Below are 9775 nucleotides of genomic sequence, written 5' to 3' on the forward strand. Positions count from 1 at the left end.
ATGGAGGATTGAGGGTAAAAGAGTTTCCCAAAGTGGATGATACTGCCCCTGGAAGGTGTAACAATGATCCAGGGGTCAGTAGTGGTCTTGGGTGCAATTGGGGGGGCATTGAATAAAAATAAGGGGGTGGTGGAAGCATAAGGAAAGAAGAGAAGATAAGAAAATTTTGAAAAACTGTCTGTACATGTTTCATCTGTTGTAAAACAGACTTAAAATTGTAGTGGTTACATTATTTTCCAAATAAACACACAAAATACAAGTTATAACCCATCAATAGTCAAATCAGCTGACAGGTCTTAACAAGCAAGTGTTGGCAGACAAATAGGTAGACAGACAAGTGTGTCCTGCATTGTTGCAAAGTCCAGCACACATTGGTCGGAATATGTGCATATAATTACTTGTTTACAATATGATACTATATGGTTATATGATGCAATATTGCATCTTCAAAATTTCAATGTGGGGAAAAACCCTACAAATTTACAATAAATTATTAAATTTAAGATACATTAATTTTAAAAACTATATTTGGAAAACTCTTGTATCAGAAATACTGTTAGAAATGTAACTTTTCTTTTAATCTGGATGCTGTTAGATATGAATTTAGCTATATATAGTCTTCAACGTTCATTTTCACAAGATTTTGAGTTCCAAATTTTTGCCTCATCTCTCCCCTCCCCCCCTCCAAGACACCATGCATTCTGATTACCCCTCTGCCTTCCTTTCTATCACACCCCTCCCTTCTCTTATCCCTGTCTTCTCTCTTTTCTTGTATTACCTGTATTTCTTATTTCCCAGTTGCATGCAAAAACAATTCTCAACATTTGTTCCTAAAACTTTGAGTTTCAACTTCTCTGCTTTCCTCCTTCCCCTACCCATCCTCACTGAGAAGGCAAGCAATTCATTATAGGCTATATATGTGTAGTTTTGCTAAAGACTTCCCTAATTGTCGTGTTGTGAAAGACTACCTATATTTCCCTCCATCCTATCCTGTCCCCCCATTTATTCTATTCTCTCTTTTGACCTCATCCCTCTCCAAAAGTGTTTACTTCTAATTACCCCCTTCTCTCATTTGCCCTCCCTTGTATCATCCCCCCCACACCCCTCTTCTCCCCTTCTCCCTTACTTTTCTGTAGTGTAAGATAGATTTTCATACCAAATTGAGTGTGCATATTAGTCCCTCCTTAAGCCAAATGTGATGAGAGTAAGCTTCACTTTTTCCCTCTCACATTCCCCTTTTCCCCTCCATTGAAAACACTTTTTCTTGCCTTTTTTATGAGAGATAATTTGCCCTATTCCATTTCTCCTTGTCTCCTCCCAATATATTCCTCTCACCCCTTAATTTTATTTTTTTAGATATCATCCCTTCCTATTCAACTCACCCTGTGCCCTCTATCTATGTATCTATGTATCTGTCTATCTATCTATCTATCTATCTATCTATCTATCTATCTATCTATCTATCTATCTATCTATCTATCTGTCTGTCTGTCTGTCTGTCTGTCTGTCTGTCTGTCTGTCTGTCTCTCTCTCTATCTATCTATCTATCTATCTATCTATCTATCTATCTATCTATCTATCTATCTATCTATCTATCCATGTGTGTATAATCCTTCCAACTACCCAAATACCGAGAAAAGTTTCAAGAGTTACAAATATTATCTTTCCATGTAAGAATGTAAACAGTTTAGCTTTAGTAAATCCCTTTTGCTTTCTCTTTCCTATTAACCTTTTCATGCTTCTCTTGATTTTTATGTTTGAAAGTCAGATTTTCTATTTAGCCCTGGTCATTTCATCAAGAATGCTTGAAAGTCCTCTATTTCATTGAATGACCATTTTTTTTCTTGAAGTTTTATACTCAGGTTTGCTGAGTAGGTGATTCTTGGGTTTAGTCCTAGTTCCTTTGACTTCTGGAATATCACATTCCAAGTCTTTCAATCCCTTAATGTAGAAGCTGCCAGATCCTGTGTCATCCTGATTGTATTTCCACAGTACTCGAGTTGTTTCTTTCTGGCTGCTTGCAATATTTTCTCCTTGACCTGGGAACTCTGGAATTTGGTTACAATATTACTGGGACTTTTTCTTTTCAGATCTCTTTCAGGAGGTGAATGGTGAATTATTTCAATATTTATTTTACCCTCTGATTTCAGAGTATCAGGGCAGTTTTCCTTGATAATTTCATGAAAGATGATGTCTAGGCTCTTTTTTTGATCATGGTTTTCAGGTAGTCCCATAACTTTTAAATTGTGTCTCCTGGATCCATTTTCCAGGTCAGTTGTTTTTCCAATGAGACATTTCACATTGTCTTCTATTTTTTCATTCTTTTGGTTTTGTTTTTATAATTTCTTGGATTCTCATAAAGTCATTAGCTTCCATCTGCTCCATTCTAATTTTTAAAGAACTATTTTCTTCAGTGAGTTTTTGAGCCTCCTTTTCCATTTGACTAATTCTGCTCTTTAAAGCATTCTTCTCCTCCTTGGCTTTTTGGGCCTCTTTTGCCATTTGAATTAGCCTATTTTTAAAGGTGTTAATTTCTTCAGCATTTTTTTGGGGTCTTCTTTAGCAAGTTCTTGAATTATTGTTCATGATTTTCCTGCATTGCTCTCATTTCTCTTCCAATTTTTCCTCCACCTCTCTTAATTTATTTGCAAAATCCTTTTTGAGCTCTTCCATGGTCTGAGACCATTGCACATTTTTTTTGGAGGTTTTGGACATAGAAGCCTTGACTTTTATGTCTTCCTCTGATGGTATGCTTTGTTCTTCCTCATCTGAAAGAATGGAGAAAATACCTTTTCACCAAGAAAACAACCTTCTATAGTCTTATTTTTTCCCCCTTTTTTGGGCATTTTCCCAGACAGTTACTTGATCTTTGAGTCCTTTGTCAAGTGTAGGGTATATTCTAAGTAAGTTTTCAGTTCCTCCAAGGTGGCACAATCAATGGAGAAGAGTTTACTCCTCTGCTGGTCTGCGCTCTGGTCTGGGAGCAACCACAAACTTTCCTGCCCAGGATCCTCTCCACAGCCACCGCCAGCTCCATCACTCCAGCACTCCTCACCCCAGGTCTGTCACTCAGAACAGAGACCCAGTTCAGATGTTCAATTCCCCTAGGGTCTTTAGGCTGATGGTTCCAAAAATGGATGCTACTGCTTCAGTGACTGCCACAGCCTTGGGCCTGGGGCTTGAGCTGGACACATGCTCCCCTCTCACCTAGGTGAGAAAGCTTTCTCACTGACATTTGAGGCTCTCTTTGGCATTTGTGGGTTGAGATGAGAACCACAGCTGCTACCTGTGATTCCATGCCCTGAAGCCTGCTTCAGTCCTGTCCCTGCTGATCCATGCAGCCAAGACTGGGTTGTACTCCACTTCACTTGGACTAGAAATCCCTTTCACTCTGTTGTTTTGTGGTTTCTGCTGCTCTAGAATTTTTTTAGAGTCATTTTTACAGGTATTTTATGGACTATGAGGGGAGAGCTAGAGCAAGTCTGTCCTTCTACCAGGGCTTGAATATTTAAGCAACTGGCTTCTGAGTATGTTGTAGTTGTTGTTTTTGGAATAAGGTGTAATAAAATTGGATCAAGGGTTTTACATGTAAAATTGCATTAATAATTATAAAAATTTAAATGATGTCTTTTTCTGTTCAAAGTCTCTCTCTCTCTCTCTCTCTCTCTCTCTCTCTCTCTCTCTCTCTCTCTCTCTCTCTCTCTCATAATATTATGGGGCAAAGGGGGCAGAGCCAAGATGGCAGAGTAGAAGGATGGACCTGCTGTAGCTCTCCCCTCATAACCCATAAAATATCTGTAAAAAATGACTCTAAATAAATTCTAGAGCAGCAGGAGCCACAAAATGACAGAGTGAGATTTCCAGCTCACAACAGCCTGGAAGGCTGACAGGAAAGGTCTATTGCACTATGCTTGGAGTAGAGCACAGCCCAGCCTTGGCTATGTGGAGTGACAGGGACAGGACTGGAGCAGGCTTCAGAGCATGAAATCATGGGTAGCAGCTGTGGTCCTCAGATTTCTCAACCCACAAAAGCCAAAGACAGATTCAAAGATCAGTAAGAAAACTCATTCATCTAGGTATGAGGGCAGTCCAGTTTGGCTCCAGCTCTGGTCCCAGGTTGGCAGCAGTGACAAATTTTGGAGCCCTCAACCTAAAGACCCTGGAGGAATCAAGTGACTGATCTGGGTCTCAGTTCTGAGTGGCAGACCTGGGGTGAGGAGAAGTGCTCACATAGTGGAGCTGGTAGTGGCTATGGAGAGGGAATTCTACTCACAGATCCTGGGCAGAAAAGAGTGCTTGTAGTTGCTTACAGACAAGAGTGTAGTCCAGGAGAGGAGTAAACTCCTCTGCCCTTGATTGTGCCACCTTGGAGAAACTGAGAACTTGTATGTCCCTAGAGTATACTCTCCACTTGACAAAGGACTCAAAAGTCAAGTAACTGTCTGGAACAATGCCCAAAAAGGGGAAAAAAATAAGAGTATAGAAGGTAACTTTCTTGGTGAAAAGTTATTTTCTTCCATCCTTTCAGATGAGGAAGAACAAAGCATACCATCAGAGAAAGACATAAAAGTCAAGACATCCAAAAGCTCCAAAAAATATGCAGTGCTCTCAGACCATGGAAGAGCTCAAAAAGGATTTTAAAAATAGAGTAAGAGAGGTAGAAGAAAAATTGGGAAGAGAAATGAGAGCAACGCAAGAAAATCATGAAAAGCAAGTCAACAGCTTGCTAAAGGAGACCCCTGAAAAATGCTGAAGGAAATAACACCTTTAAAAATAGACTAACCCAAATGGCAAAAGAAGCCCAAAAAGCCAGGGAGGAGAAGAATGCTTTAAAGAGCAGAATTAGCCAAATGGAAAAGGAGGTTCAAAAGCTCACTGAAGAAAATAGCTCTTTGAAGATTAGAATGGAGCAGATGGAAGCTAACGACTTTATGAGAATCCAAGAAATTATAAAACAAAACCAAAAGAATGAAAAAATAGAAGACAATGTGAAATAATCTCATTGGAAAAACAACTGACCTGGAAAATAGATTTAGGTGAGATAACTTAAAAATTATTGTTCTACCTGAAAACTGTGATCAAAAAAGGACCTAGACATCATCTTCCAAGAAATTATCAAGGAAAACTGCCCTAATATTCTAGAACCAGAAGGTAAAATAGAAATGGAATGATTTCACCAATCATTCCTGAAAGTGATCCCCAAAAGAAAACTCCTAGGAATATTGTAACAAAATTCCAGAGTTCCCAGGTCAGGGAGTAAATATGACAAGCAGTCAGAAAGAAACAATTCAAGTATTGTGGAAATACAATCAGGATAACACAGGATTTAGCAGCTTCTACACTAAGAAATCGAAGGGCTTGGAATATGATATTCCTGAGGTCAAAGGAGCTAGGATTAAAACCAAGAATCATCTACCTAGCAAAAATGAGTAAAATACTTCAGGGGAAAAATGGAATTTCCATGAAATAGAGGACTTCCAAGCATTCTTGTTGAAAAGCCCAAAGCTGAATAGAAAATTTGACTTTCAAATACAAGGATCAAGAGAAACATGAAAAAGTAAACAGGAAAGAGAAGACATAAGGAACTCATTAAATTTGAACTGTTTACATTCTTACATGGAAAGATGTTATTTGTATCTCATGAGACCTTTTTCAGTATTAGGGTAGTTAGAGGGAATATATTTATGTAGGTGTCTATGTGTATGTATGTATGTGTATATTATATATGTGTGTATATATATGTACATGTGTATATATGTGTTTCTATATCTATGTATATAGTGTGTGTATACACACACACACACATATATATACACACAAACACACACACACATAGAGAGTGCACAGTGTGAGCTGAATATGAAGGGAGAATACCTAAAATAAATAAAATTTACTGTTGAATATAATATATTAGGAATAAGAGAAAGGGAGAGGTAGAATGTAGCAAATTATCTTTTTTTTCCCCAGTAAACATTCATTCACTTATTTATTTAACTTTTTTCATTCATTTTCACAAAATTTTGGGTTCCAAATTTTCTCCCCTTTTGTCCCCTCCCCCCACCCCAAAACACCAACCATTCTAATTGCCCCTATCACCAATCTTCTCTCTCTTCTATCATCCCTCTCTGCCCTTGTCTCCATCTTCTCTTCTGTCCTGTAGGGCCAAATAACTTTCTATACCCCTTTACCTGTATTTCTTCTTTCCTAGTGGCAAGAACAGTACTCGACAGTTGTTCCTAACACTTTGAGTTCCAACTTCTTTTCCTCCCTCCCTCCTGACCCATTCCCTTTGGAAGGCAAGCAATTCAATACAGGCCAAATCTGTGTAGTTTTGCAAATGACTTCCATAATAGTCGTGTTGTATAGGACTAACTATATTTCCCTCCATCCTATCCTGTCCCCCATTACTTCTGTTCTCTCTTTTGATCCTGTCCCTCCCCATGAGTGTTGACCTCAAATTGCTCCCTCCTCCCCATGCCCTCCCTTCCATCATCCCCCCCACCCTGCTTATCCCCTTATTCCCCACTTTCCTGTATTGTAAGATAGGTTTTCATACCAAAATGAGTGTGCATTTTATTCCTTCCTTTAGTGGAATGTGATGAGAGTAAACTTCATGTTTTTCTCTCACCTCCCCTCTTTATCCCTCCACTAAAAAGTCTTTTGCCTGTCTCTTTTATGAGAGATAATTTGCCCCATTCCATTTCTCCCTTTCTCCTCCCAATATATTTCTCTCTCACTGCTTGATTTCATTTTTTAAAGATATGATCCCATCCTCTTCAGTTCCCTCTGTGCACTCTGTCTCTATGTGTGCATGCGTGTGTATGTGCTTGTGTGTGTGTGTATTCCCACCCAGTACCCAGATACTGAAAAGTTTCAAGAGTTACAAATATTGTCTTTCCATGTAGGAATGTAAACAGTTCAACTTGTATAAGTCCCTTATGACTTCTCTTTGCTGTTTATCTTTTCATGCTTCTCTTCATTCTTGTGTTTGAAAGTCAAATTTTCTTTTCAGCGCTGGTCTTTTCATCAGGAATGCTTGAAAGTCCTCGATTTCATTGAAAGACCAATTTTTCCCCTGAAGTATTATACTCAGTTTTGCTGGGTAGGTGATTCTTGGTTTTAGTCCTAGTTCCTTTGGCTTCTGGAATACCCTATTCCACGCCCTTTGATCCCTTAATGGAGAAGCTGCTAGATCTTGTGTTATCCTGATTGTATTTCCACAATACTTGAATTGTTTCTTTCTAGCTGCTTGAAATATTTTCTCCTTGACCTGGGAACTCTGGAATTTGGTCACAATGTTCCTAGGAGTTTCTCTTTTTGGATCCCTTTCAGGCGGTGTTCTGTGGATTCCTTGAATACTTATTTTGCCCTCTGGTTCTAGAATCTCAGGGCAGTTTTCCTTGATAATTTCATGAAAGATGATGTCTAGGCTCTTTTTTTGATCATGGCTTTCAGGTAGTCCCATAATTTTTAAATTGTCTCTCCTGGATCTGTTTTCCAGGTCAGTTGTTTTTCCCATGAGATATTTCACATTATCTTCCATTTTTTCATTCTTTTGGTTTTGTTTTGTGATTTCTTGGTTTCTCATAGAGTCATTAACCTCCATCTGTTCCATTTTAATTTTGAAAGAACTATTTTCTTCAGTGAGCTGTTGAACCTCCTTTTCCATTTGGCAAATTCTGCTTTTGAAAGCATTCTTCTCCTCATTGGCTTTTTGAACCTCTTTTGCCAATTGAGTTAGCCTATTTTTCAAGGTGTTATTTTCTTCAGCATGTTTTTGGGTCTCCTTTAGCAAGGTGTTGACCTGCTTTTCATGCTTTGCTTGCATGTCTCTCATTTCTCTTCCCAGTTTTTCCTCCATCTCTCTAACTTGATTTTCAAAATCCTTTTTGAGCTCTTCCATGGCCTGAGCCCATTGGGTGGGCTGGGATACAGAAGCCTTGACTTCTGTTTCTTTCCCTGATGGTAAGCATTGTTCTTCCTCATCAGAAAGGAAGGGAGGAAATACCTGTTCACCAAGAAAGTAACCTTCTATAGTCTTATTTTTTTTCCCTTTTCTGGGCATTTTCCCAGCCAGTGACTTGACTTCTGAATATTCTCTTCACACCCACTTTGCCTCCAGATCCGCCCAGCCAGAGCTTGGGGTCTGAGATTCAAATGCAGCTCCCTAGCCTCAGCGCTTCAGCTGGGGTGGGGCTGCTATTCAATGTGAGATCAAGTTCAGGTGCTCAGGTGGGGGCAGGCTGCCTGATGGGGCTCAGTTCCCTCAGGGGGTTTATGCAGAGACCTTCAGCAATGGATCAGGGCTCCTGCCTGCTTGGGGAGCCCTGGTCTGCTGCTAGCTTCTCTGCTGCCTCCCGAGGGAGCCTGAGTTATGGGGGCACCCCACTCCCCTCTCAACCTGCCAAAGAGACCCTCTCACCGACCGTTGTAACCTGTGGGTGGAGGGACCTGCGCGGCCGCTGGAGATTCCGTCCCCGAAGCCTGCTTAGGTTCACTCCTCTCGGTGCTACGTGGCCAAGGTAGGGCTGGGCTCGGCTCCAGGTCCTCAGTGCGAGGGACCTTTTGCGAGAGGTTTTCAGGTCCCTCTGGAACAGAAATCTCCTCCACTCCGTTGTTCTGTGGCTTTTGCTGCTCCAGAATTTGTTGGGAGTTCTTTTTTACAGATATTTTATGGGCTGTGGGTTCAGAGCTAGTGTATGTGTGTCTTTCTACTCCACCATCTTGGCTCCACCCCCTGTAGCAAATTATCTTACATAAAAGAGGGAAGACAGAGCTGTTAAAATGGAGGAGAAGATGAGAGAGATGAAAGGAAATAATTGAGCCTTACTCTCTTAGGATTTGGCTTAAGGAGGAATAATACACACTCAATTGGATATGAAAATCTATTTTACCCTGCAGTAAGGCAAGGGGGAAGGGGATAGGAGAGGGAAGATAACAGAAGGGGCAGCAAATTGGGGAAAGGGATAATCAGAAGCAAACGCTATTGTGTGAAGATAGATCAAGAGAGAGAATGGAACAAATGAAGGGCAGGATAGGACAGAGGGGAATGTGGTTAGTCTTTTACAGCATAACTATTATGGAAGTGCTTTGCATTGTTACACATGCATGAACTATATTGAATTGCTTGTTTTTTCAGTGAGGGTGGGTGGGGAGGGAGGAAGAAAATATGGAACTCAAAACTTTAAGAATGAAAGTTAAAAATTGTTTTAGCATGCAACTGCAAATTAGGCTATGCAGGCAATGGAGTATAGAAATCTATTTTGCCCTACAGAAAAAAGAGCAGAAGGGGGATGGAAGAAGCATGGGTGATAGAAGGGAGGACAGACTGGAGGAAGGGGTGAATGGGGTTCATGCTGTCCTGGGGTAAGGGGTGGGGAGATATGGGGAGAAAATTTTGAATTCAAATTTTTGTGGAAGTGAATGTTAAGAACTGAAAAATACATAAATTATATATTTAAAAAAATTAGGCAGAGGTGTTCATTTTCCTGTTTCCTGTTTCATTAGTCAGGACCTCATGAATCTCTTTCAAGAATAGGATTAGGTCCATAAAGTCTTAATGGATTTTTGCCACATGAACTAATTAATGGAAGACTAGTCTAATTAGATTTTGTCATATTTATTAAATCATGCAATGTTTTATCACTAGCAAGTTTTAGCAACATTATCTAGAAAATCTTTGCAAATGACCTGGAATCTGAAGATGGTTGAGAAAATGCCTCCACAGTCCTTCCCTGATCCACATGCAGCTGTTTGAAAGATGTATAGGAAGTGC

This window comes from Notamacropus eugenii, chromosome 2 (assembly GCF_028372415.1).
Source record: "Notamacropus eugenii isolate mMacEug1 chromosome 2, mMacEug1.pri_v2, whole genome shotgun sequence".
Classification (NCBI taxonomy): domain Eukaryota; kingdom Metazoa; phylum Chordata; class Mammalia; order Diprotodontia; family Macropodidae; genus Notamacropus; species Notamacropus eugenii.